The sequence below is a fragment of the Sus scrofa genome, chromosome 14 (genome assembly GCF_000003025.6).
Source record: "Sus scrofa isolate TJ Tabasco breed Duroc chromosome 14, Sscrofa11.1, whole genome shotgun sequence".
Classification (NCBI taxonomy): domain Eukaryota; kingdom Metazoa; phylum Chordata; class Mammalia; order Artiodactyla; family Suidae; genus Sus; species Sus scrofa.
Window position 1 is genome coordinate 131,417,600 of NC_010456.5, and position 21,929 is coordinate 131,439,528.

At 38.9% G+C, this 21,929-nt stretch overlaps 1 protein-coding gene across 13 annotated transcripts in view; it reads right to left on the reverse strand.

The window, feature by feature from the left end:
* The window catches only part of ATE1 (arginyltransferase 1), a 198,425-nt gene that overhangs the window by 35,581 nt on the left and 140,915 nt on the right, over positions 1-21,929 (reverse strand). The gene's annotated exons all lie outside the window — the stretch shown is intronic.

The window sequence follows — 21,929 nt, forward strand, 5'->3', positions numbered from 1 at the left end:
GCCTCTCTCTCGGGCTTAGGTTAAGAGATTTCTTTTGGTTCAGCAAAATCAAAAGCTACAAGATCCATGGGTACTTGAGGACTGCGTGGAGCAAACGGCCATGCCAGCCCTGGACTGCTTCTGTCTAGACTTTTATACAAAACAAATAAACTATCTTGTTGAAGACAAATCAGTTTATTAGGTTTCTCTTATTGGCAGCATTCCTAACCCTAACTAATACAGAAAACAGTGTTATAGCATCCACTCAAATGTGTTTCTTTTTTAATCACTGACTCAGTAAGGTCACTTATTAAAATCATTCTACAAGCAGACTAAATATTACAGTCATTCAAAGGGTTTCCAAAAAAACACAAAAGCCTGGATCCTACCCCCAGAGATCCTAATTTAAAAGCTGGTCTGAATGGAACCTGAGCATCAGTATTTTCTTCAGCAGAGGTGATTTGAGAACAACTGTTCTAGAAAAACACACACCAGTGTTTATATGTATGTATAAGGATATTTATAGTAGTATTATCTGTAATACTGGAAAACTATACAACATAAATGTCCATCAGTGGAGAACTGGTTAAATACGTTAAGGTATATCCACATAATGAAATGTTATACAGCTATTAAAAAGACAAAGAAAGATAGTTATGTGAAAAAAGCCTAACATATGCCTAGGGAAAAATCTGACAAGCATACGTCCACCTGTGAAGAGTGCTTCTCTCTACCTGCTCCTCTGCCTGGACCAGCCCTGCCCCAGAGAGCCACAGGGCTCGCCTCTTCCCCAGAGCACCGTAAATGCCAGCTCCTCAGAGGGCTCTCCCTGGTCCCACATAAAACGGTTCCACCTTTCCTTGTTCCCCTGTATTCCAGCACTTACCCCAGCTGACATATACATTTATTTATCGACTGTTTTCCTCTCCACTACAAAGTGCTATGGGAATAAAAATTAAAAACTACTACTAATATTTCCCCAGTACCTATCCAATGCCTGACACGTTGTAGGTGCTTCATGAATATTTGCTGAATGAACAAACCTATCTTCCTATGACCAGAGACTTCCATATTGTGGGATATATACACACACAAATACACACAGTCATCATTTTCTGGAAGGCTTTTCTAACTAAAAAATGGTTGTTTTTCAGGTTGATTTGGGCATTTCTTTTTTTTTTTGAGATTTTTTATGTGCTAGACTATGTCTTTTTTTTATTACTCAAAATGAATTTATCACATCTGTAGTTGTATAATGATCGTAACAATCCAATTTCACAGGATTTCCATCCCATAACCCAAACACATCCCCCCACCCCCCTTACTATCTCCTCCAGAGACCATAAGTTTTTCAATGTCTGTGAGTCAGCATCTGTTCTGCAAAGAAGTTCAGTCTGACTTTTTTTCAGATTCCACATGTCAGTGAAAGCATTTGATGTTGGTGTCTCATTGTATGGCTGACTTCATTTAGCATGATAGTTTCTAGGTCATCCATGTTGCAAAAAATGCTGGTATTTCGTTCTTTTTAATGGTTGAGTAATATTCCATTGTGTATATGTACTACATCTTCTGGATCCACTCCTCTGTGGGTTGTCTTTTTGTGTTGTTTAGGGTTTCCTTTGCTGTGCAGAAACCCATTTGTTTATTTTGTTTTTATTGTCCTTACTCTAAGAGGTGGATCTGAGAAGATATTGCTGTTGTTTATGTCAGAGAGTGTTTGGCCTATGTTTTCCTCTAAGAGTTTTATAGTGTCTGGTCTTATATCTAGGTCTTTAATCCATTTGGAGTTGAGTTTTGTGTATGGTGTTAGGGAGTGTTCTAATTTCATTCTTTTCCATATGGCTGTCCAGTTTTCCAGCACCACTTATTTGAACAAGCTGTCCTTTCTCCATTGTATATCCTTGCCTTCTCTGTTATAGATTAGTTGGCTGTAGGTGTGTGGGTTTAATTCTGGGCTTTCTATCCTGTTCCACTGATCTATATTTCTGTCTTTGTGCCAGTACCATACGGTTTTGACGACTGTTACTTTGTAGTATAGTCTGAGGTCCGGGAGCCTGATTCCTCCAGCTCCATTTTTCTTTTTCAGTATATCTTTGGCTATCTGGGTCTTTTGTGCTTCCAAACAAACTTTAAAATATTTTGTTCAAGTTCTGTGAAAAATGTCCTTGGTAATTTGATAGGGATTGCACTGAATCTGTAGATTGCCTTAGGTAGTATAGTCATTTTGATAATATTAACTCTTCCAATCCAAAGCATGGTATATCTTTCCATCTATTTGTGTCATCATTGATTTCTTTCGTCAGTGTCTTATAGTTTTCAGAGTACAGGTCTTTTGTCTCTTTAGGTAGGTTTACTCCTAGGTATTTTATTCTTTGGATGTGATGGTAAATGAGATTGCTTCCCTAATTTCTCTGATCTTTCATCGTTAGTGTGTAGAAATGCCATTGATTTCTGTGTATTAATTTTGTATCCTGCAACTTTGCCAAATTCATGGATGAGCTCTAACAGTTTTCTGGTAGAGTCTTTAGGATTCTCTAAGTATAGTATCATGTCATCTGCAAAAAGGGATAGTTTTACTTCTTCCTTTCCAATCTGGATTCCTTTTATTTCATTTACTTCTCTGATTGCCGTGACTAGGACTTCCAAAACTATGTTTTTTTTTTTTTTTTTTGTCTTTTTCCTTTTCTAGGGCAGCTCCCGTGGCATATGGAGGTTCCCAGGTGAGGGGTCTAATTGGAGCTGTAGCTGCTGGCCTACGCCAGAGCCACAGCAACGCGGGTCTGAGCCGCGTCTGCAACCTACACCACAGCTCACTGCAATGCCGGATCATTAACCCACTGAGCGAGGCCAGGGATCAAACTTGCAACTCATTGTTCCTAGTCGGATTCATTAACCACTGCACCATGGCCGGAACTCCCCAAAACTATGGTGAAGAACAGTAGCGACAAAAAAAAAAAAAAAAAAAAAAAAAAAGGAGTTCCCGTTGTGGCGCAGTGGTTAACAAATCCGACTAGGAAACATGAGGTTGTGGGTTCGATCCCTGCCCTTGCTCAGTGGGTTAACGATCTGGTGTTGCTGTGAGCTGTGGTATAGGTTGCAGACGTGGCTCGGATCCCGCGTTGCTGTGGCTCTGGCATAGGCCAGTGGCTACAGCTCCAATTCGACCCCTAGCCTGGGAACCTCCATGTGCCACGGGAGCAGCCCAAAGAAATAGCAAAAATGCACACACACACAAAAGAATAGTGGCGAGAGCAGACATCCTTGTCTTGTTCTTGATCTGAGTGGGAATTCTTTCAGGTTTTCACCATTGAGAATGATGTTCGCTGTGGGTTTGTCATATATGGCCTTTATCATGTTGAGGTAGGTTCCTGTTATGCCCACTTTCTGAAGAGTTTTTATCAGAAATGGGTGTTGGATTTTGTCAAAGGCTTTTTCTGTATCTATGAGAGGATCATATGGTTTTTGTTCTTCAGTTTGTTAATGTGGTATATCACACTGATGGATTTGTGGATACTGAAGGACAGCTGCATCCCTGGGATAAATCCCACTTGATCATGATGTACAATCCTTTTCATGTATTGTTGGATCCTGTTTGCTAGTATTTTGTTGAGGATTTTTGCATCGATGTTCATCAGCAAAACTGGCCGATAGTTTTCTTTTTGTGGTATCTTTGTCTGGTTTTGGTATCAGGGTGATGGTGGCCTCATAGAATGAGTTTGGGAGTATCCCTTCCTCTGCAATTTTTTGAAACAGTTTCAGAAGGAAAGGTGTTAGCTCTTCTCTAAATGTTTGACAGAATTTGCCTGTGAAGCCTTCTGGTCCTGGACTTTGTTTGTTGGAAGTTTTTTAGTCACAGTTTCAATTTCAGTTCTTGTGATTGGTCCATTCATCTTTTCTATTTCATCTTGTTGCGGTCTTCGAAGATTGTACTTTTCTAAGAATTTGTCCATTTCTTCTAGGTTTTCCATTTTATTGGCGTGTAGTGCATATAGTAGTCTCTTATGATCCTTTGTTTTCCTGTGATGTCCGTTGCTACTTCTCCTTATTCGTTTCTAATTTTATTGATTGAGTCCTCTCTCTTTTTTCTTGATAAGTCTTGCTAAGGGTTTATCAATTTTGTTTTCTTTTCAAAGAACCAGCTTTTGTTTCATTGATCTTTTCTATGGTTTTCTTTGTTTCTATTCCATTGATTTCTGCTCTGATCTATGATTTCTTTCCTTCTACTAACTTTAGGTCTTGCCTGTTCCTCTCTCTCGAGCTGCTTTAGATGTATAGTTAGCTTGTTTATTTGAGCTCTTTCTTGTTTCCTGTGGTGGGCTTGTATTGCTATAAACTTTCCTCTTTGAACGGCTTTTGCTGCATCCCATGGGTTTTGGAGTGTCGTATATACGTTGTCATTTGCTGCTAGGTATTTTTTAATTTCCTCTTTGATTTCTTCAGTGATCCAGTGGTTGTTTAGTAGCATATTGTTTAGTCTCCACTTGTGTTTTTTGCAGATTTTTTCCTGTTGTTGATTTCCAGGCATATAGTGTTGTGGTCGGAAAAGATGCTTGATATGATTTCAATTTTCTAAAGTTATTGAGGTTGGATTTGTAGCCCAGGATGTGATCAATCTTAAAGAATGTTCCATGTGCACTTGAGAAGAATGTGTATTCTGTTGCTTTTGGATGGAATGTCCTATATATATCTATTAAGTCCATCTGCTTTAATGCATCATTCAGGGCCTGTGTTTCCTTACTGATTTTCTGTCTGGTTGATCTGTCCATTGCTGTAAGTGGGGTGTTAAAGTCCCCCACTATGACTGTGTTATTGCTGATTTGTCCTTTTAAGGTTGTTATTATCAGTTGCCTTATATATTGTGGTGAACTTATTATGTTGGGTGCGTAGAAATTTAAAATTGCTATATCTTCTTCTTGGATTGATCCTTTGATCGTTATGTAATGACCTTCCTTGTCCCTTAAAATATTCATTTTAAAGTCTATTTTGTCTGATATGAGTATTGCTGCTTTTTTTTTTTTTTTTTTTTTTTTTTTTTTTTTTTTTTTTTTTTTTTTTGTTTTTTTTCCTCCCGCATATGATTCCAGCTAGGATTGATCGAGCTTAGCACCAGCCTACCAGCCACAGCAACGTATCCGAGCCGCATCTGCAACCTACACACAGCTCATGCACCGATCGTTAACCACTGAGCAAGGCAGGACGAACCGCACTCATGTCCTAGTCGATTCATTAACCACTGCGCGACGGGAACTCCTCCAGCTTTCTTTTGATCCCCGTTTGCATGAAATATTTTCTTCCATCCTCTCACTTTCAATTTGTATGTGTCCCTAGAAGTGAAGTGGGTCTCTTGAAGACAGCATATATATGGGTCTTGTTTTTGTATTCATTCAGGCAGTCTATGTCTTTTGGCTGGGGCGTTTAGTCCATTAACATTTAAGGTAATTATTGACATGTATGTTCTTATTGCCATTTTATTAATTGCTTTGGATTTGTTTTTGTTTTGGATTTGCTCTTTTTTTATTTTCTTCTTCTCTTTTTCTCTCCTCTTCTGGTTTGATGACTATCTTTAGTGTTATATTTGAGCTGATTTTTCTTTGTGTATCAATCGTAGATTTTTGGTTTGCAAGTATTCTGAAGTTTTTAAGAGTCTATATTTATATGAGATTGTTTTAAGTTGTTGTTCTCTTAACTGTAAGTTCATCTCCAGTGTCCCGCATTTGTACCCACCTCTTCTCATGATTTCTGATTTTGATGGTATAATTGTGCATGGATGATTTCGTATCTTTACTGTATATATACCTTTACTGGTGAGCCTGTCATTTGCGGAATTTTTGTTTCCTGTTAGTCTTTTCTTTTCTGCCTAGAGAAGGTCCTTTAGTATTTGTTGTAAGGCTGGTTTAGTGCTGCTGAATTCTCTCAGCTTTTGCTTATCTGTGAAGGTTTTGATTTCTCCTTCAAATCTTAATGAGAGCCTTGCTGGGTAAAGTAATCTTGGTTGGAGGTTTTTTCCTTTTACCACGTTAAGTACATCATGCCACTCCCTTCTGGCCTGCAGAGTTTCTGCTGAAAAGTCTCCTGATAACCTTACTGGGGTTCCCTTGTATGTTATTTGCTTCTTTTCCCTAGCTGCTTTCAAGATTTTCTGTCTTTAATTTTGGTCAGTTTGATTAATATGTGTCTAGGTGTATTCCTCCTTGGGTTTATTTCATATGGTACTCGCACTTCCTGGATTTGAGTGAGTGGTTCCTTTCCCATGTTAGGGAAGTTTTCAGCTATTGTCCCTTGGAATATTTTTTCTGTCCCTTCGCTCTTCTCCTTCTGCCACCCCTATAATACGGATGTTGGCATGTTTAACGTTGTCCCAGAGTTCTGACGCTCTTCATTTGTTTTCAATCTTTTTTCTCTTTTCTGTTCTGCATCCGTACTTTTCAGTAATCTATCCTCCACCTCGCTTATTCGTTCTTCTGCTTCCTGTATTCTGTTAGCTGCTTCTAGTGAATTTTTTTATTTCAGTTATTGTATTTTGCATCTCTTCTTGTTTAAGTTTTATATCTTGTATCTCTTTGCTCAGTGTTTCCTGTAAGTTATTCATCTTTGCCTCCAGTTTATTTCCAATGTCTTGCATCATCTTCAGCATCAACAGTGTAAAGTCTTTTTCCTGGAGGCTAAGAATCTCATGGCTTAGCTGATTTTCTGGGGTTTTTCCTTTCTCCCTCATCTGAGTTACAGTTCTCTGTCTTTTCATTTTTATAGGTTTTTGGTGTGGTGACCTTTTTATAGATAGTAGAGCTGTAGCCTCTCTTACTTCTGATGTCTGCCCCCTTGTGGCTGAAGTCGGTATGGGGGCTTGGTGTAGGCTTCCTGATGGGAGGGGCTGATGCCTGCCCACTGGTAGGTGGAGCTGATTCTAATCCCTCTGGTGGGTGGGGCTTAGTCTCTGGATGGGATTAGCGGCATCTGTGTGCCTGAGAGGTCTTCAGGTAGCTGTGATCCCACCTGGATTGTTGTTTGCTCTTGGGCTTCTCAGCAGCTGACTGACGGGTGGGGCCAGATTTTCCCAAAATGGCCACCTCCAGAGAAGGGCAGCTGCTGAATATTCCCAAGAGCTTTGCCTGCAATGTCCCTCCCTCATAACAAGCCACATTCAGCCCTGTTTTCCCAGGATGTCCTCCAAGGACTGCAGTCAGGTTTGACCTAGATTCCTATGGAGACCTCACTCTGCCCTGGGACCCATTGCATGTGAAAGTCCGTGTGCACCTTTTAAGATTGGGGTCTCTGTTTCCCCTAGTCCCGTGGAGCTCCTGCACACAAGCCCCACTGGCCTTCAATGCCAGATGCTCCAGGGGCTCTTTCTCCCAGTGCCAGATCCCCGCACATGAGGGTTTGATGTGGGGCTCAGAACTCTCACTGTTGTAGGTTGAGTGTCTGTGAACCAGTTAGTTTCCAGTCTGTGGGGCTTCCCACCTGGGAGGTATGGGTTGTTTATATCGCGAAATCACCCCTCCTACCTCTTGATGTGGCCTCCTCTTTGTCTTCTGGAGTAGGATATCTTTTTGAAGGTTTCTGGTCCATTTGGGTGAAGAGTGCTCAGCTTTAGTTGTGAATTTTGTTGTTTTTAGGAAGAAGTTGAGCTCCAGTCCTTCTATTCCGCCATCTTAATCCCATCCTCTTGGGCATTTATTTCTTTGCTAAATTTGGATCTTCCGAAAATAATAAGTGGAAATGCTAATTCCTTTTTATAAAAATCAAAAGGATTGGAGTTCCTGTTGTGGCTCAGCGGTTATGAACCCAACTAGTGTCCATAATAATAGTCTGATCCTTGGCCCCAAGCAGTGGGTCAAGGATCTGGTGTTGCCATGGCTGTGGTGCAGGGCGTGTAGGTCACAGACACAGCTGGGATCCAGTGCTGCTGCGGTGCAGGTTGGCAGCTACAGCTCTAATTTGATCTCTAGCCTGGAACTTCCCAAGCTGCGGGTGCCCCATAAATAAATAAATAAATAAACAAATAAATAAATAAAGGATTGTTTTAGGAGATTTCTCAGGGTCTTTTGGCTATAAACCTCTCTTTCTTAAGGTCAGTAATCAACTTTTCACAAAAGAGTCACTATAAATTAAATATTTTATTGGATGCCCACCTATACAATGCTTCATCTATGCTCTGGATACTTAAGTTGGATTACATTCTTTTTTATTTTGTTATGGGAGCAACAAGTATTAAACATTTATTCTTTAACTCATGTTGTTTTTTTCTACTAGATAATCACAAATTAATTAGGATAAATCATCCACAATCAGTTTCAGGAGAGAGCAGTAACACTGTTCTAATATCTAAAGAACGAGTAATCCCACCTGACAGGCTTGTCTCATAGGTGAGCTGATTTGATCATCCTGATGAGGAGCGAGTTTACCAGGGGATGAAAGCTAAGCATGTACTGTTACCCTTTCAGAGCAGACCACGTTCTCCCACTGAGACTGTAGCCTGGGCAGGCATGGGGGCCAAGGAGAAAGGGCACAGCATGGAGGCCAGCCTCACGTGCACAGGACTGCGTGCCAGCATGGTTCAGACTGCTGCTTTATCCCGGACGTATTCTGAGGATGCGGCAGTGAGAATGACAAGAACTGCCAGAAAGGATCTCCTCAGTGCAGCTGGGGCCATGCCTGGGCCTTCTGTGGCAGGAGGCTAGAGCTGGGGCTAGAGCTGAAGGAGGCAGAAGCCAGGGCCTTTCTCCCGAAACCTCTCCTCTCTCCTCCTGGGCTCCTGCCTTTTCGCAGCAGCTCCAGCTGCTCTAGAAGTTGTCGAGGTTCCAGCTCCCACTGGTTGCCCATCCTGGGCCCGAGGCCTTTTCTCTTCAGCTCAGGATGGCAGTGGTTTTCTGCTGTGGATACTCTCTGGGTCGCTTCTCTGTGCCTCACTTGGTCCTCACACCACCACGGCTGTTATCACCAGTGGATACCCTGCTTAAATGTCCTCTGCCCTAAATACCTGACACGGCTTTGGTGTACCAGGTTGGACAATACCAACTTCAAAATATAGGTTGTCTCTTACAAATTACTTTATCCTAAGCAAAAAGTCACATATTTTAAAACAAATGTTTAACCTTGATTAGGTGACCAATCCTTCCCAGGGTGAAGGCAAGCACAGGAAAAGGGAGGAACCAGCCAATTTCAGACATTACAAAGCACGTGGACTGCAACACAGAAATCTCCATCACTCAGCTGTAAAAGGTTCAAGTACGCTTAGACTAATACAAATAAAAACCAGTAAAGATCACTGAGAACAGCAAAGGAGAAAGCACGCTGTCAAAACTGCACAAAATCTAAGTCTACAACCTTGACTTTTTATACTGGAATTTTTAGGTATATCTATGTTTAACTAAATAGAATAATGTTTAACAGCCTATACCTTTATCCTAAAATATTTCAGGACAGACATACTTGAAAATTTGAGTGAATGGAACACTCCAAAAAAGCGTAAGATTTAATATGTCATCATCTTATTTTATATCTAGAATGAAATGCCACCCTCTAATTTTTATTCTTTTCTAGTATGACATATAAAAATGAAAACAGATTATGAAAAACCCACCATTATGTATAATTTACATCAACTATTTTAAAGTGCACTCCTCCTAGAGAGTAGGAAATTTGGTATTGTTTCATTTGTCAAAATATGTATTTCATTTCTTGCTAAAATACAGGAAAAGCTTTAAAATTATACGCCTATCAAATTTTGGGGAAACACTACAATATACAGGTTCAACCACCTGTAATGCTGCTGAATCTCTGGTTTAACATACATATCTAAGTTTCACAAAACCTCTAAATTAATTTATAGCATTTTTAAAGAACTTTATAGCATAGAAATCAATCAAGTTCGATAGTTCTTTTTACTGCAAATACTTTTGAGGCTTTTGCTCTGGGTTAAGTAGTTAAAAGCTTAATATACTAAAAAAAATAGATGGTAACCAGTTATTGACTTTTTAACATCATATGTAATTACTAAAAAGTGGTAATAATGAATTTTAAAATCCTTTCCTGGAGTTCCCCTCGTGGCTCATAGTTAACAAATCCAACTAGGAACCACGAAGTTGCGGGTTCAATCCCTGGCCTTGCTCAGCGGGTTAAGGGTCTGGCATTGCCATGAGCTGAGCATAGGTCGCAGACGCGGCTCAGATCCTGTGTTGCTGTGGCTGCGGCGTAGGCTACAGCTCTGATTGGACCCCTAGCCTGGGAACCTCCATGTGCCGCGGGCACGGCCCTAGAAAAGACAAAAAGACAAAAATAAATAAATAAATAAATGAATAAATAAAACAAATCCTTTCCTCATTCTCTTCAATGTTAGTATGTCCAAGTCACTGGAGATGCAAATATGTTTTTGGTCTTAGTGCTCAAATACTTTGGAAGCTCATGTGGTTGCTGTTACTGCTCTTGTTTAATATTCCAAATACTGTGTTCCCAATTCTAGCACCAATTCACCAGAAATACTGAGACTTAATTGGAACTTTTTATAAATTCATTGAAATACAATTAATTTTAATTGCCCCAAATTCTTTATTTTTTCCCATTATCACACTTAGACTGTAAAAAAAGGGACCGAAACATCACATATATAAAAAAGAGCACTGGAGTGTATTTTTCCCCACCTAAAAAACCTTAAATTGCAACTCAAATTTGGAACGTAAACTTAGAATTCTGCCTACCCAAAGCTGCCAAAATATTAATCTAAAACCATCAGTACTTTAGGAAAAGAAAACACAGATCAACAAGACACAGTAAGACAGAAAGAAAAGATAGACTATGAAATTTTTTAAACCTGATATTTAATAACTTTAACTTAACAAATTTTCCAGGAATTAGCAATGAAATTAATGAATGGCAATTTTTTATATCTTTTTGAATCATGAAAGTAATGCTTATTGCAAAAATTCAGATAATACAGACACACAGAGAGAACGACATCAGCCCCCACCGTAGTCTTTTCTCCCATCACTCTCCCCCCTTGCTTCACCAAACCTCCCTCCGAGTCACCTATTTACCAATTTCATAAGGTGCATGTACGTATTTAAATACAGCCTTTCTGGATCACATTCTAACCACACCTTAAATTAACGCCAGAAAATCACATTGATCACAATCACCCTTTTTTTTAGGGCCGCACCTGCAGCATATGGAAGTTCCCAGGCTACGGGTCAAATCAGACCTGCAGCCGCCAGCCTACGTCACAGCCACATGAGCTGTGTCTGTGCCCTACACTGCAGTCGCACCAACACCAGGTCCTTAACCCAGTGAGTGAGGCCAGGGATCAAACCTGCATCCTCATGGATACTAGTCAGATTCTTAACCCACTAAGCCACAATGGGAAATCCAGATCAATCATCTTTTAATGGGTTTTGTATTAATTTCAGAAACCACTGATTATCATTATAGGTAAAATGCAATTGTGTTTTCTGGGCATAACAGACTTCAGTTCTATAATCATTAGTACATCTGCAATAAAGGTAGATTCTGATTCTTAGCATATCCTATACAATTAGTATTAAAATCAATTTAAAACCTAAACAAGAAAAATACCAGATACTTAAAACAATGAAAATTAGTTATTATGATTTACTAAAGTAAAAAAAAAAAAAAATCCCCAATCCTCACAAAACGCTCTTGCAATCACCTTGTGTTACTTGCCTGATAAATGTCATTAGTGTTTATAGACAAAAATTTACATTGCTAAACCCAGACAGCACAACAGGCCTCTTCTGGAGGAGACCTTGAAGATACTAGAAAAAGAAGCCATTCTGCGATCAAAGGCCATTTGCCATCTCACCCATGTGAAAATGCCAGCTCATTTTGAGATGTCTTAAAAAAGTGGGCCAACAGAAACATCTTCCATCGTCCCTTTCTCTAATGCATCACAATTTAATTCATAAAATAAAAACCAAAGGCAATTCTGCAAACCTTTTCTGAGATGAGCATTTGATCACTAGTGATACAAATATGCTGTCAACTCTGCGATGTTTTAATCTTCAAGGAAAAAACTCTGGTGGGCAACAACTGCTTGCTTTCCCCCCAACTTTTTATTCTCAGGAGATGAACTGTGCATCACAGGTGCTTTCAAAGGGAAAGAATCTAGAGATCAAAGCTTTACTTCTCCTTTTATGGGGCTTTAACTCATCTGCTATTCTTAAAGAGACTTTATAACTTCTAGGCTTTCCAGAAACTGATGAAACAGTCTATTTTCTTAACTTCATTATTTATTGTTACAGCATTACATGAACATAAAACATGAAAACATAAACATAAAAACAAGTCACATGCTTTATAGTTTCTCACAAAGATGGCTGTATAAATGGCAGACGCAACATTAATGATGCTAAATATCGTTGGGAAAAACTGTGATGTAATGGAATTTGAAATTCTGAGCAAAAAAATACATGAAAGAACTCAACTGTGAAACCAAACCACTTTGGGAAGTTCAGAGTCAAATATGATTTAGAATATTTTAAAGTGACAAGAGGTATTAACAAATGCTTTAGTCCCTATGTGGGAGGGTGTGCGGAAAGCAGAGGGAACTATGAAAGGGAGCTTTCTAGTACAGGAGAGCCAAGGGCAAGGCAAGGGAATACAGAGCAGTTATGACAAACGAACTGAGTTGGGAAGTGAAGTCTTCAAGCCCATCTAATGGGAGGCCCAAAAATCGATTTGGGAAAGCTGTCAGGGAGAATTACACATCTTCATGTTCTTTGCTGCTAGTCATTTCACTCAGAATATTTTTTGCTAAAAATGAAAACTAAGAAAACAAATCTAAACTTAGCTCATTTGTAAAATACCATTTAATAGCAGCTTTATGGAGACAATTCTCATACAAGTCACCCATTTGAAGTGTACAAATCAATGGTTTTTAGTGTCGTCACAGAGGTGTGCAGCCACCACAATAATCAATTTTAGAGCATTCTGAGCATCGCAGAAAGAAACCCCATACCCATTAGCAGTCACTCCCCGCGTCCCCCAGCTTCCTTAGTCCTAAGCAATACCAATCTACTTTCTGTCTCTGTGGAACCAGACAACATGTGACCTTTTGTGACTGAGATCCTTACCAGCTGCACAGTATCTCATCTTCTATCAAGACTAGAACGAAAATCTTCAGTAGAATGCTGAAGAAAAGGCAAAGCAAAAGGCAATACTACATTTACCGTAAGTCAATACATGAAGAGCTAATAATTTTTTTTAGTTATCAAATACATTGAATCAGTTAATCTAGGATCTATAATGTCCGTTGGTTTGACAAGTTAGTTTTTTCTAAATCAATACCTTTAAATTCCACCCTATTTGATAGCTCATGAAAGCTATTACCACCGAGGTAATAACCTCCTTGGGTCACAAAGCCACATTCCCAATTACAATGAATGCTAGCTACAATACTAATTTCCAAAGAGTGAGTTTGGCATTGGTTGATTTTGATTCCTTCCAAGGAATTAATAAGCAGAAGACTTCTAAAAGTAGCTTCAAGCAGCAAGACTGTCTGAGAACTTCCTGGGGCGTAAAATCAAATTTGAAATGACAATACTTACCATAGGAGCAAACAGAAATTCACGTTTCTCTGCCAAATGTCTCAATCCAGAAACCTGTCCTCCTCCCCATCCGTGGCCTCAGCTGAGTCTGCATCCTGAGCTGTCCCTCAGCGTCAGTGGGGGATTGGTGCCCGGAGCCCGGCGGATACCAAAATCTGCGGTCGCTCCAGTTCCTTATGTAAAATGTTGTAGTATTTGCACATAACTCACCCAATCCTCCTGTATACTTTAAATCATCTCTAGATTTACTTGTAATATGCAATACAGTGTAAATGCTATATAAATAATTGCTTTTAAGTGGCAATTTCATGTTTTGCTTTTCAGAACTTTCTGGCATTTTTCTACTAGTTCTCTCTACTAACTTTCACAAAGCTGAAGACCCTGCCACCTGGCACAAACAAAACTCTCCGTGACCCCCACCTGTTCTGGTTACCTTCTCTGCTTCTCTCTCCTTTGAATAGTTATTATATTCATGCTCATTTCCTCCCTCCCACTCACTGCAGAGGCTGCTTCAGCGGCCCCACCACCTTCCCTCTGTTCACTAAAGTCAGAGGTCTCCCGGACCTGGAACACAAACCCACAATGCAATCTTCATCGCCCTCAGCAAAGGATAACCTCGGAGGACCAGGTCCTCCTCCTTGAAGTCCACCTGCCTTCTGCTTTCCTGACCCCATTCACCCTGGTTATCTTCCTACCAAGAGGGCAATTCTTCAGGTAAAGAATTGAAAGCCGGGAGCTGCGAAGGGTTCTGTTCTAGTTGTCCTCTCTTCTGCTTTACGTTTTCTCCCAAAGAAACTTCATCCATGTCTGTGGATTCAATCACCTTTTCTCCTCCTTTCTACGGTCGTGCTCAGGCACACCCAAGTTCCCAGGCTAGGGGCTGAATTGGGGCTGCAGCTGAGGCCTACGCCACAGCTACAGCAACACCAGATCTGAGCTCCATCTGCAACTTACACCATAGCCTGTGGCAAGGTTGGATCCTTAACCTACCAGGCAAGGCCAGGGATCGAACTCACATCCTCATGGAGTCAACCTCGGTTCCTTAACCCACTGAGCCACAATGGGAACTCCCTCAATTACCATTTTTAAGCCTGACCTCCAAATCTTCAGGTCCAGCCTAAATCTTTCCTCTGGGCCTCAGGAGACTTGATAATACCATGTGAGGCTGAAGGTAGGACGCTGAAGGATACAACCTGCCTTTCAGAGGGCAAACGTGCACTCTCTTCTTCAGGGCAATCCTACTTCTAGAACTCCGTTCTACAGAAATAATAGTACGTGTGCAAAAGGATGTATGAACTATGATGCAGCATTATTTCTAAGACCAAAAAATTTAAAACTTATATGTCCATTGATGGAAGTCACTATCAATAATACAGATAGTAGGCAACCATTATAAAAGAATGAATGAACATATGTATACCTTTTAATCCAGCAACTGTGCTTCTTGGTATTTTCTCACAGGAGCTGAAAATTTACGTGGACACAAAATCCAGCAAATGAATGTTCATAGCAACTTTATTCATTAATTGCCAAAAGGTGGAAGCAAATATGTGCTAAGATGTTCTTCCATGGGGGAACAGATAAACAAATTGTGGTACATTCACACAATGGATTATCATTCAGTGATGAAAAGAAATGAATTTCAAGCTATGAAAAGACATGGAGGAAACTTAAATGCGTATTTCCAAGTGAAAGGAGCTAATCTGACAAGATTACATGTTACATATGATTCCATTACTAGACGACATTCTGGAAAAGGCAAAACTATAAAGAGATCAGTAGTTACCAAGGGATTATGGGGGATGAAAAGGAGAGCACAAGCGGTTTTTTAGGAAATGAAACTATTTTGTATAATAATGTAATGGAAGCTATGTCATTACACATTTGTCAAAATCCATAGAAGGTACACCACAAATACTAAAACCTAATGTAAACTGTGCACTTTCGTTGATAATAATGGATCAATATTGGTATATCAAATGTAACAATGTAATTCTACTAATGTAAGACGTTAACAGGGGCTATTGGGAATGGGGGTTGGAGAGCATACAGGAATTCTGTACTTTATGCTCAATTTTTCTGTAGACCTAAAACTACTATTAAAAAAAGTCTATTAATAAAAAAAAGGAAAGGAGAATTGCAGACTCTCAAAGAAAACACATATTAAATACAGTAAGTTAAATTCCAGTGCAGTAGCTCTCAACCCTGGTTGCACATCAGAATCACTTGGAAAGCTGTAAGAAATTCTGGTGCTCAGGATACACTGTGGGATCAAGAGTATCTGGAATAGGACCCACAGCTAATAATGCAGAATTAGCTCTCATCGTGTAGTCAGACATTTAGGACCTCTTAAAAAATACCAGCGTATGACTCTAAAGGTACATTAACAATTTCCTGCCACCTGGCTTTAAAAATAGTGATCAGGACAGAGAATGACTTTAAAAAACAAACAAAATCCCACATACAGTCACATTCTTATGGCCATTTTTATTTCTGCTTCCATGAAAGCTTCACAATGGAGAGGGTGACACTCAGGTGTGCATAAGAATAGTGCAAATAAGAACACAGAACACATTCTAAGTTGTCATTTAATATCTTAGTACAATAATATTTTGGTCAACTATTTTTGTATCGGAAGATAACAGACTTCCATTTAATTTGTTATTTGATAAAGTGAATCTGTGGAGACAAAGCAGCCAATATACTGACTATGGACGAGAGAAAGAGAGAAACTGATGATCTCTTAAAGTCCATTTAAGGGCATTAAAACCCGAGGGCTAAGGGACCGTCACAGTGGTATCATCTCTCATAACTGTGCTTTTTTACTGTCACAAATTTACTCCTTTAAAACTTCATTTTCTTCTCTGGGTTTTTACACTGGTTGCCACAGTCTTGCTGAAAGTTAATATAGTAAGCAACAGTAGAGTGATACAAATAAGCCCTTTATAAAAACCTGGATCAGATTATATTAGGTTCAGTTTTTACCAGGTGTTGAATCAAGAGATTTTCTCACTCATCCATTTACCACATATTGACTCTCTGCAGCATGTTTAATATTTTTCAAGATACAGTCAGAAATGCACAACCAAGATAAAAGTGACAGTTTAAACATGCCTAACTAGTAACAAAAATACTCCTTTGGACTTTTTTTTTTTTTTAATTAACAAAAGACAAGACAGGAGGGCATCCACTTGCAGGAAGATTAAACAGACCTACTCTTCCCTACTTACGACAGAAAACCCTGGACATCATATATAAAACAAACACAAGATGACGCTGAAAGGTGAGAGTAGGCGACAACCCAGCAGGACCCAAGTAGGTCTGAGACCCAAGGACGGACACGGTGGTGAGCTCCCTGAGCTGTCTTTTTCCCTCGTTGGTTGGGCCCTTTTGGCATTAATATTTGGAATATACAGATAACTCTTAAAACTCAACAACAAAAGCCCAAATAACTCGATTTAAAAATAGGCAAAAGACTTGAATAAACATTTCTCCAAAGAAGATATACAAACGGCCAATGAGCACATGGGAAGATGTTCCACATCACTAGTCATTAAAGCAGTGCAGATGGAAACCATCATGAGATACTACCTCGTACCCACGAAGACGGCTAGGTAAATAAACAAATGAACAACTTACAAGTGTTAGAAAGTTCAGGGAGAAAATGGAACCTTATACACTGCTGGTGATAATGTAAAATGATGCAGTCATTATGGAAAATGACGCCTCAAAAAATTCAAATTAGAATCACCACATACCCCGCGATGCTACTTTTGGGTATAGACACAAAAAAACTGAAATCAGGGATTTAAACAGGTATTTGTACACTCATGTTCACAGCAGCATGGTCCACAACGGCCAAAAGGTGGAAGCAACCCAAATATCTATTGACAGATGAATGGATAAACAAAATGTAGTTCACACACAGTAGAATACTACTCAGTCTTAAAAAGGAATGAAATTCGGACACGTGCTGCAACATGGACTAAACTTGAGACATTATGCTAAGTGAAATAAACCAGTCACAAAAGGTCGAATACTGTATGATACCACCCATATGAGGTAGTAAAAGTAGTCAAATTCAGAGAGACTGAAATTAGAATCATAGTTGCCAGGAGCTGGGGGAAGGAAGAACGGGGAGTTAATGTTTAATGGGTACAGAATTTCAAAATGGGATGATGAAAAAGATTACAGAGATAAATGGGGCGATGGCTGCGCAACAATGTGAATGTATTTAATGACATTAAACTATATTCTTAAAAATGGTTAAAACGGTAAATTTTATGTTACGTATATTTTGTCACGATATAAATAATTTTAAAAGATGAAGTGTATTTCAGTATACTAACAATAAACATGGAAAGTGAAATAAAAAACATAACACCATGTATGATGGCTTAAAAAATACTTATTTGTAAGTCTAAAAAGAACATGTACAGGACTTGTGTGCTGAAAACTATGAAACACTGATGAAAAAAATCGAAGTTTAAAAAAAGCCATTTTATGCTAATTAAAAAATCAAAGATGATCTAAGTAAGTGGATAATCCATTTTATGGATTAAAAGACTTAGAGTGAACTGTAGAGCAGAAATTGTTACAACCCTGTAAACCAACTATAGTAAGAAAGACTTACATGAAGCGATCGATTCTCCTCAAATTGATATTTAGATTTAATAAAATTCCTCTCAAAATCCTGCCAGTACTTTTATAGATATAGACAAGATTATTCTAAAATTTCTATGGAAACACAAAGGAACCAGAAGAGCTAAAACAGTTCTGAAAAAGAAAAGAGGTGGCGAAGTATAATTCTACCCAATTTGTAAGGCCTGTTATACAGCCACACTAATCAAGGCTATAGTGTCGGCACAGGGCAGACATACGGATCTACAGAATAGAACAGAGAGTCTAGAAACAGGCCAACCAATTTGTGACACAAAACCAAACCAAACCAAAAAACCCCAACAACTGAACAAAAGAAGAATCTTTTCGGAGGTGTTGGAACAATTATACACCCAAAGGCTAAAAATTAAACCTTGACCTTTACTTCACATCCCATACCAGAATTAAAAGACTTAGAGTGAACTGTAGAGCAGAAATTGTTACAACCCTGTAAACCAACTATAGTTGGTTTAAATGGATCATAAATTTAAATGTTACATGTAAAAGCATGGAAGTTTTTCTTTTTTTTTTTTTTGGTCTTTTTGTCTTTTTAGGGCCGCTCCTGCAGCATATGGAGGTTCCCAGGCTTGGGGTCTAATTGGAGCTGTAGCCGCCGGCTTATACCACAGCCACAGCAACACAGGATCTGAGCCGTGTCTGTGACCTACACCACAGCTCACGGCAACACTGGATCCTCAACCCACTGAGCAAGGCCAGGGATTGAACCCGCAAGCTCACGGTTCCCAAGATTCGTTAACCATTGCGCCACGACGGGAACTCCAAAAGTATGGAACTTTTAAAAGTTATTTGAGACCTAGTGCTTAGTGAGGAGTTCTTAGACAAAACACTGTTAGCAAGGCACATAAAAGAAAAAATCGTAATTGGACTACATCAAAATTAAAACTTCTGCTCTGTGAAAGACCCTGTTAAAGGGATGAAAAGACAAGCTGATAAGGATTTGTTTAGAGTTAGAGAAAGGACTTTCATTACTCAGCGATAACAGAAAGTAAACTCAAGGACTTGGAAAACAGACTTGCGGTTGCCAAGGGGGAGAGGGAGGGAGTAGGATGGACTGGGAGTTTGGGGTAAATAGATGCAAACTATTACTTCTGGAGTGGATAAGCAATGGGATCCTGCTGTATGTATAGCACAGGGAACTGTATCTAGTCACTTGCGATGGAACAGGATGGAGCATGATGTGAGAAAAAAATGTGTATGTGTGCCTGTGTCATTGTTGTACAGCAGAAACTGACACAACACTTTAAAGCAACTATAATGGGAAAAATAAAAATCATTTAAAAAATAACTCAAGAATACAAAAGCAAACTATCCATTTAGAAAACGCACAAAAGACATGAGAATACATTTCACAGAAGGGAATGTTCAGGTGATAAACAAGCTCCAGAAAAGGTTTTCAACATCCTTGAGAAACACAAAATACAACCATAGTGAGATACCACTAGCTACCTATTAGAACAGCTAAATTTAAAAACAGTAACAAACCCCAATGTTAGTAGAAGAAATTGCATCTTTGATACTTTGTTACTGGTAATACAAAACTCTACATACAGCCACTTTGGAAATGTTTGGCATTTAGCTGGCAACAATTAAATGGAAAATACTTGGGCAGCTTCCTAAAAAACATACAACTTTTGCAATTATACTCCTAGGCATTTATCCCAGAGAAACAAAAACAGAAGTCTAGACAAAAACCTGTATAACACGTTCATAGCAATTTTTTTTTTTTTTTTTTTTTTTTGGTGATAGTCTTAACTTGGAAACAACCCTGATGTCCTCCAGCAGGTGAATGGTTAAATAAACTGTGGTCCATTAACCACGTCAGGAAGCAGTAAGAAGGAACGGACTGTGACTATTTGACACATTAAGAAAGAGATGCTGTGCAGCACTGGGAACTGTATCCAGTCACTGGCAATGGAGCAGGATGGAGCATGGTAACGTGAGAAAAAAGAATGTAGCATGTATGTGTCACTGGGTCACCTTGATGTACAGTAGAAAACTGACAGAACACTGTAAACCAGCTCTAATGGGAAAAATAAAAAATCATTAAAACAAGTAAAAATAGAAAAAAATTAAAAAGAGAGAAAGAGACAACACATCGCTATACCTGAGAGGAAAAAGAAAGGGAAGGAGGGAGGAGAAGAGAGGGGGAGAGCTCACACAGGAAACGTAGTAAGATATCTAGGATGTTCTTGGGCCATGTCTTCACAGTTTAGACATTTTAGCATAAAAGTCTCTAATAATCTCTCGGATTAGAAGGCAAAGGTAGTATTTCAGGATTTTACTGACTTTTATAAGCAAAAGCAAAACTGTAGTACCTTATGTATAAACTTAAAATATTTCAGGTTTCATTATGTATCATGTCAAGACTATCTGTCTGCTTTCAAACCTAAAGACCAATTACTTCTTTTCGGTTTAAAATTCAAACAGTGCTATAAACCAAATGCTTTGATCAACAGAGCCAAATTTTAATGTCTATATGATTTAATAACTCGTTCTTTATTTTTAATAATGTATTATTCAAGATAAGTGGGAGGGAACTATAAGATACTTCCTTAACTGAAAAATAATTTCTTAAATTTCATTTATTCACTGCAAATTAAGAGCAACCTCAAAAGGAGACTTTCCACATTCACTGTTTCAGACTATCTTTTCAATGAACGAATGAATGAATGTCTAAAATTTCTTAGAAAAACACCCAAACCTTTTTTTTTCCCTTTTTTAGGGCCGCACATGCAGCATATGGAAGTTCCCAGGCTAGGGGTCGATCAGCTGCAGTGGCAATGCAGATCCTTAACCGACTGAGCGAGGCCCGGGATCGCACCCTTATCCTCGTGGATACCATCATATTCGTTCCCACTGCACCACAACGGGAACTCCAAACACCCAAACCTTTAAAGCAAACCTGGGTATCCATAAGAACAGCACCTAACCTAGTTTAACCTTATGAAAAAATTCTAATTAAAGGAATATTTAACGCAAGCAAATGAAACCAAGGCGGTCAGGAAAAAAAAGCCACAAGACAAAAACAAAATATCAAATTAGATATTTCAAAAATCATCCCAAAAGGTTGAGAGGTGAAGGCAAGTTACACACTGCCATCTCTCCCGATTGTAGTGATTCTCTGAACGCCAAAGTAATGCTGATCTGAAGGATTAAGTTATCAACTATGTTTGAAACAAACAGGTAAGCTCACCTAGGAAGAAAGGTTACAGGGAGCTCCCCTTCTGGCCCCAGATTCACCAGCCATAATCTGGCTTATCCTGGATTCTAAAGGTTTTCGTACTCAAGACATGAAACATACTTAATGTTTTATATTTAATCCCAAACAACAGAAGGAGTGCCACGGCCAATGCACAGAGTTAATAGTGACAGTAAAAGTTTCCAAAATCCTTTATACAACAAATTAGAGAAAATGTAACTCTTATGTGCTTTGTAAAAAATGCAAAGATTTTTACATTTCCACTCACTTCTATCTAGTCTTACAATTTAGAGAATAAAATGGAAAGAGCAGTAAGCTCAAGGCTTGAAAACAAGAAGGAAAATGCATTTTATTCTTCTTTTAACTTTGCTTGGGAAAACATAGTTAAAAATTTCAGCAATTTGTTCCTGTAAGACATTTTAATGTCAATTTAGCTTCTCCTTAATTATAACCGCCTAAGAATGGTGCTTTTCCCTCCAGTTTTATTAAGGTATATTTGACAAATAAAAACA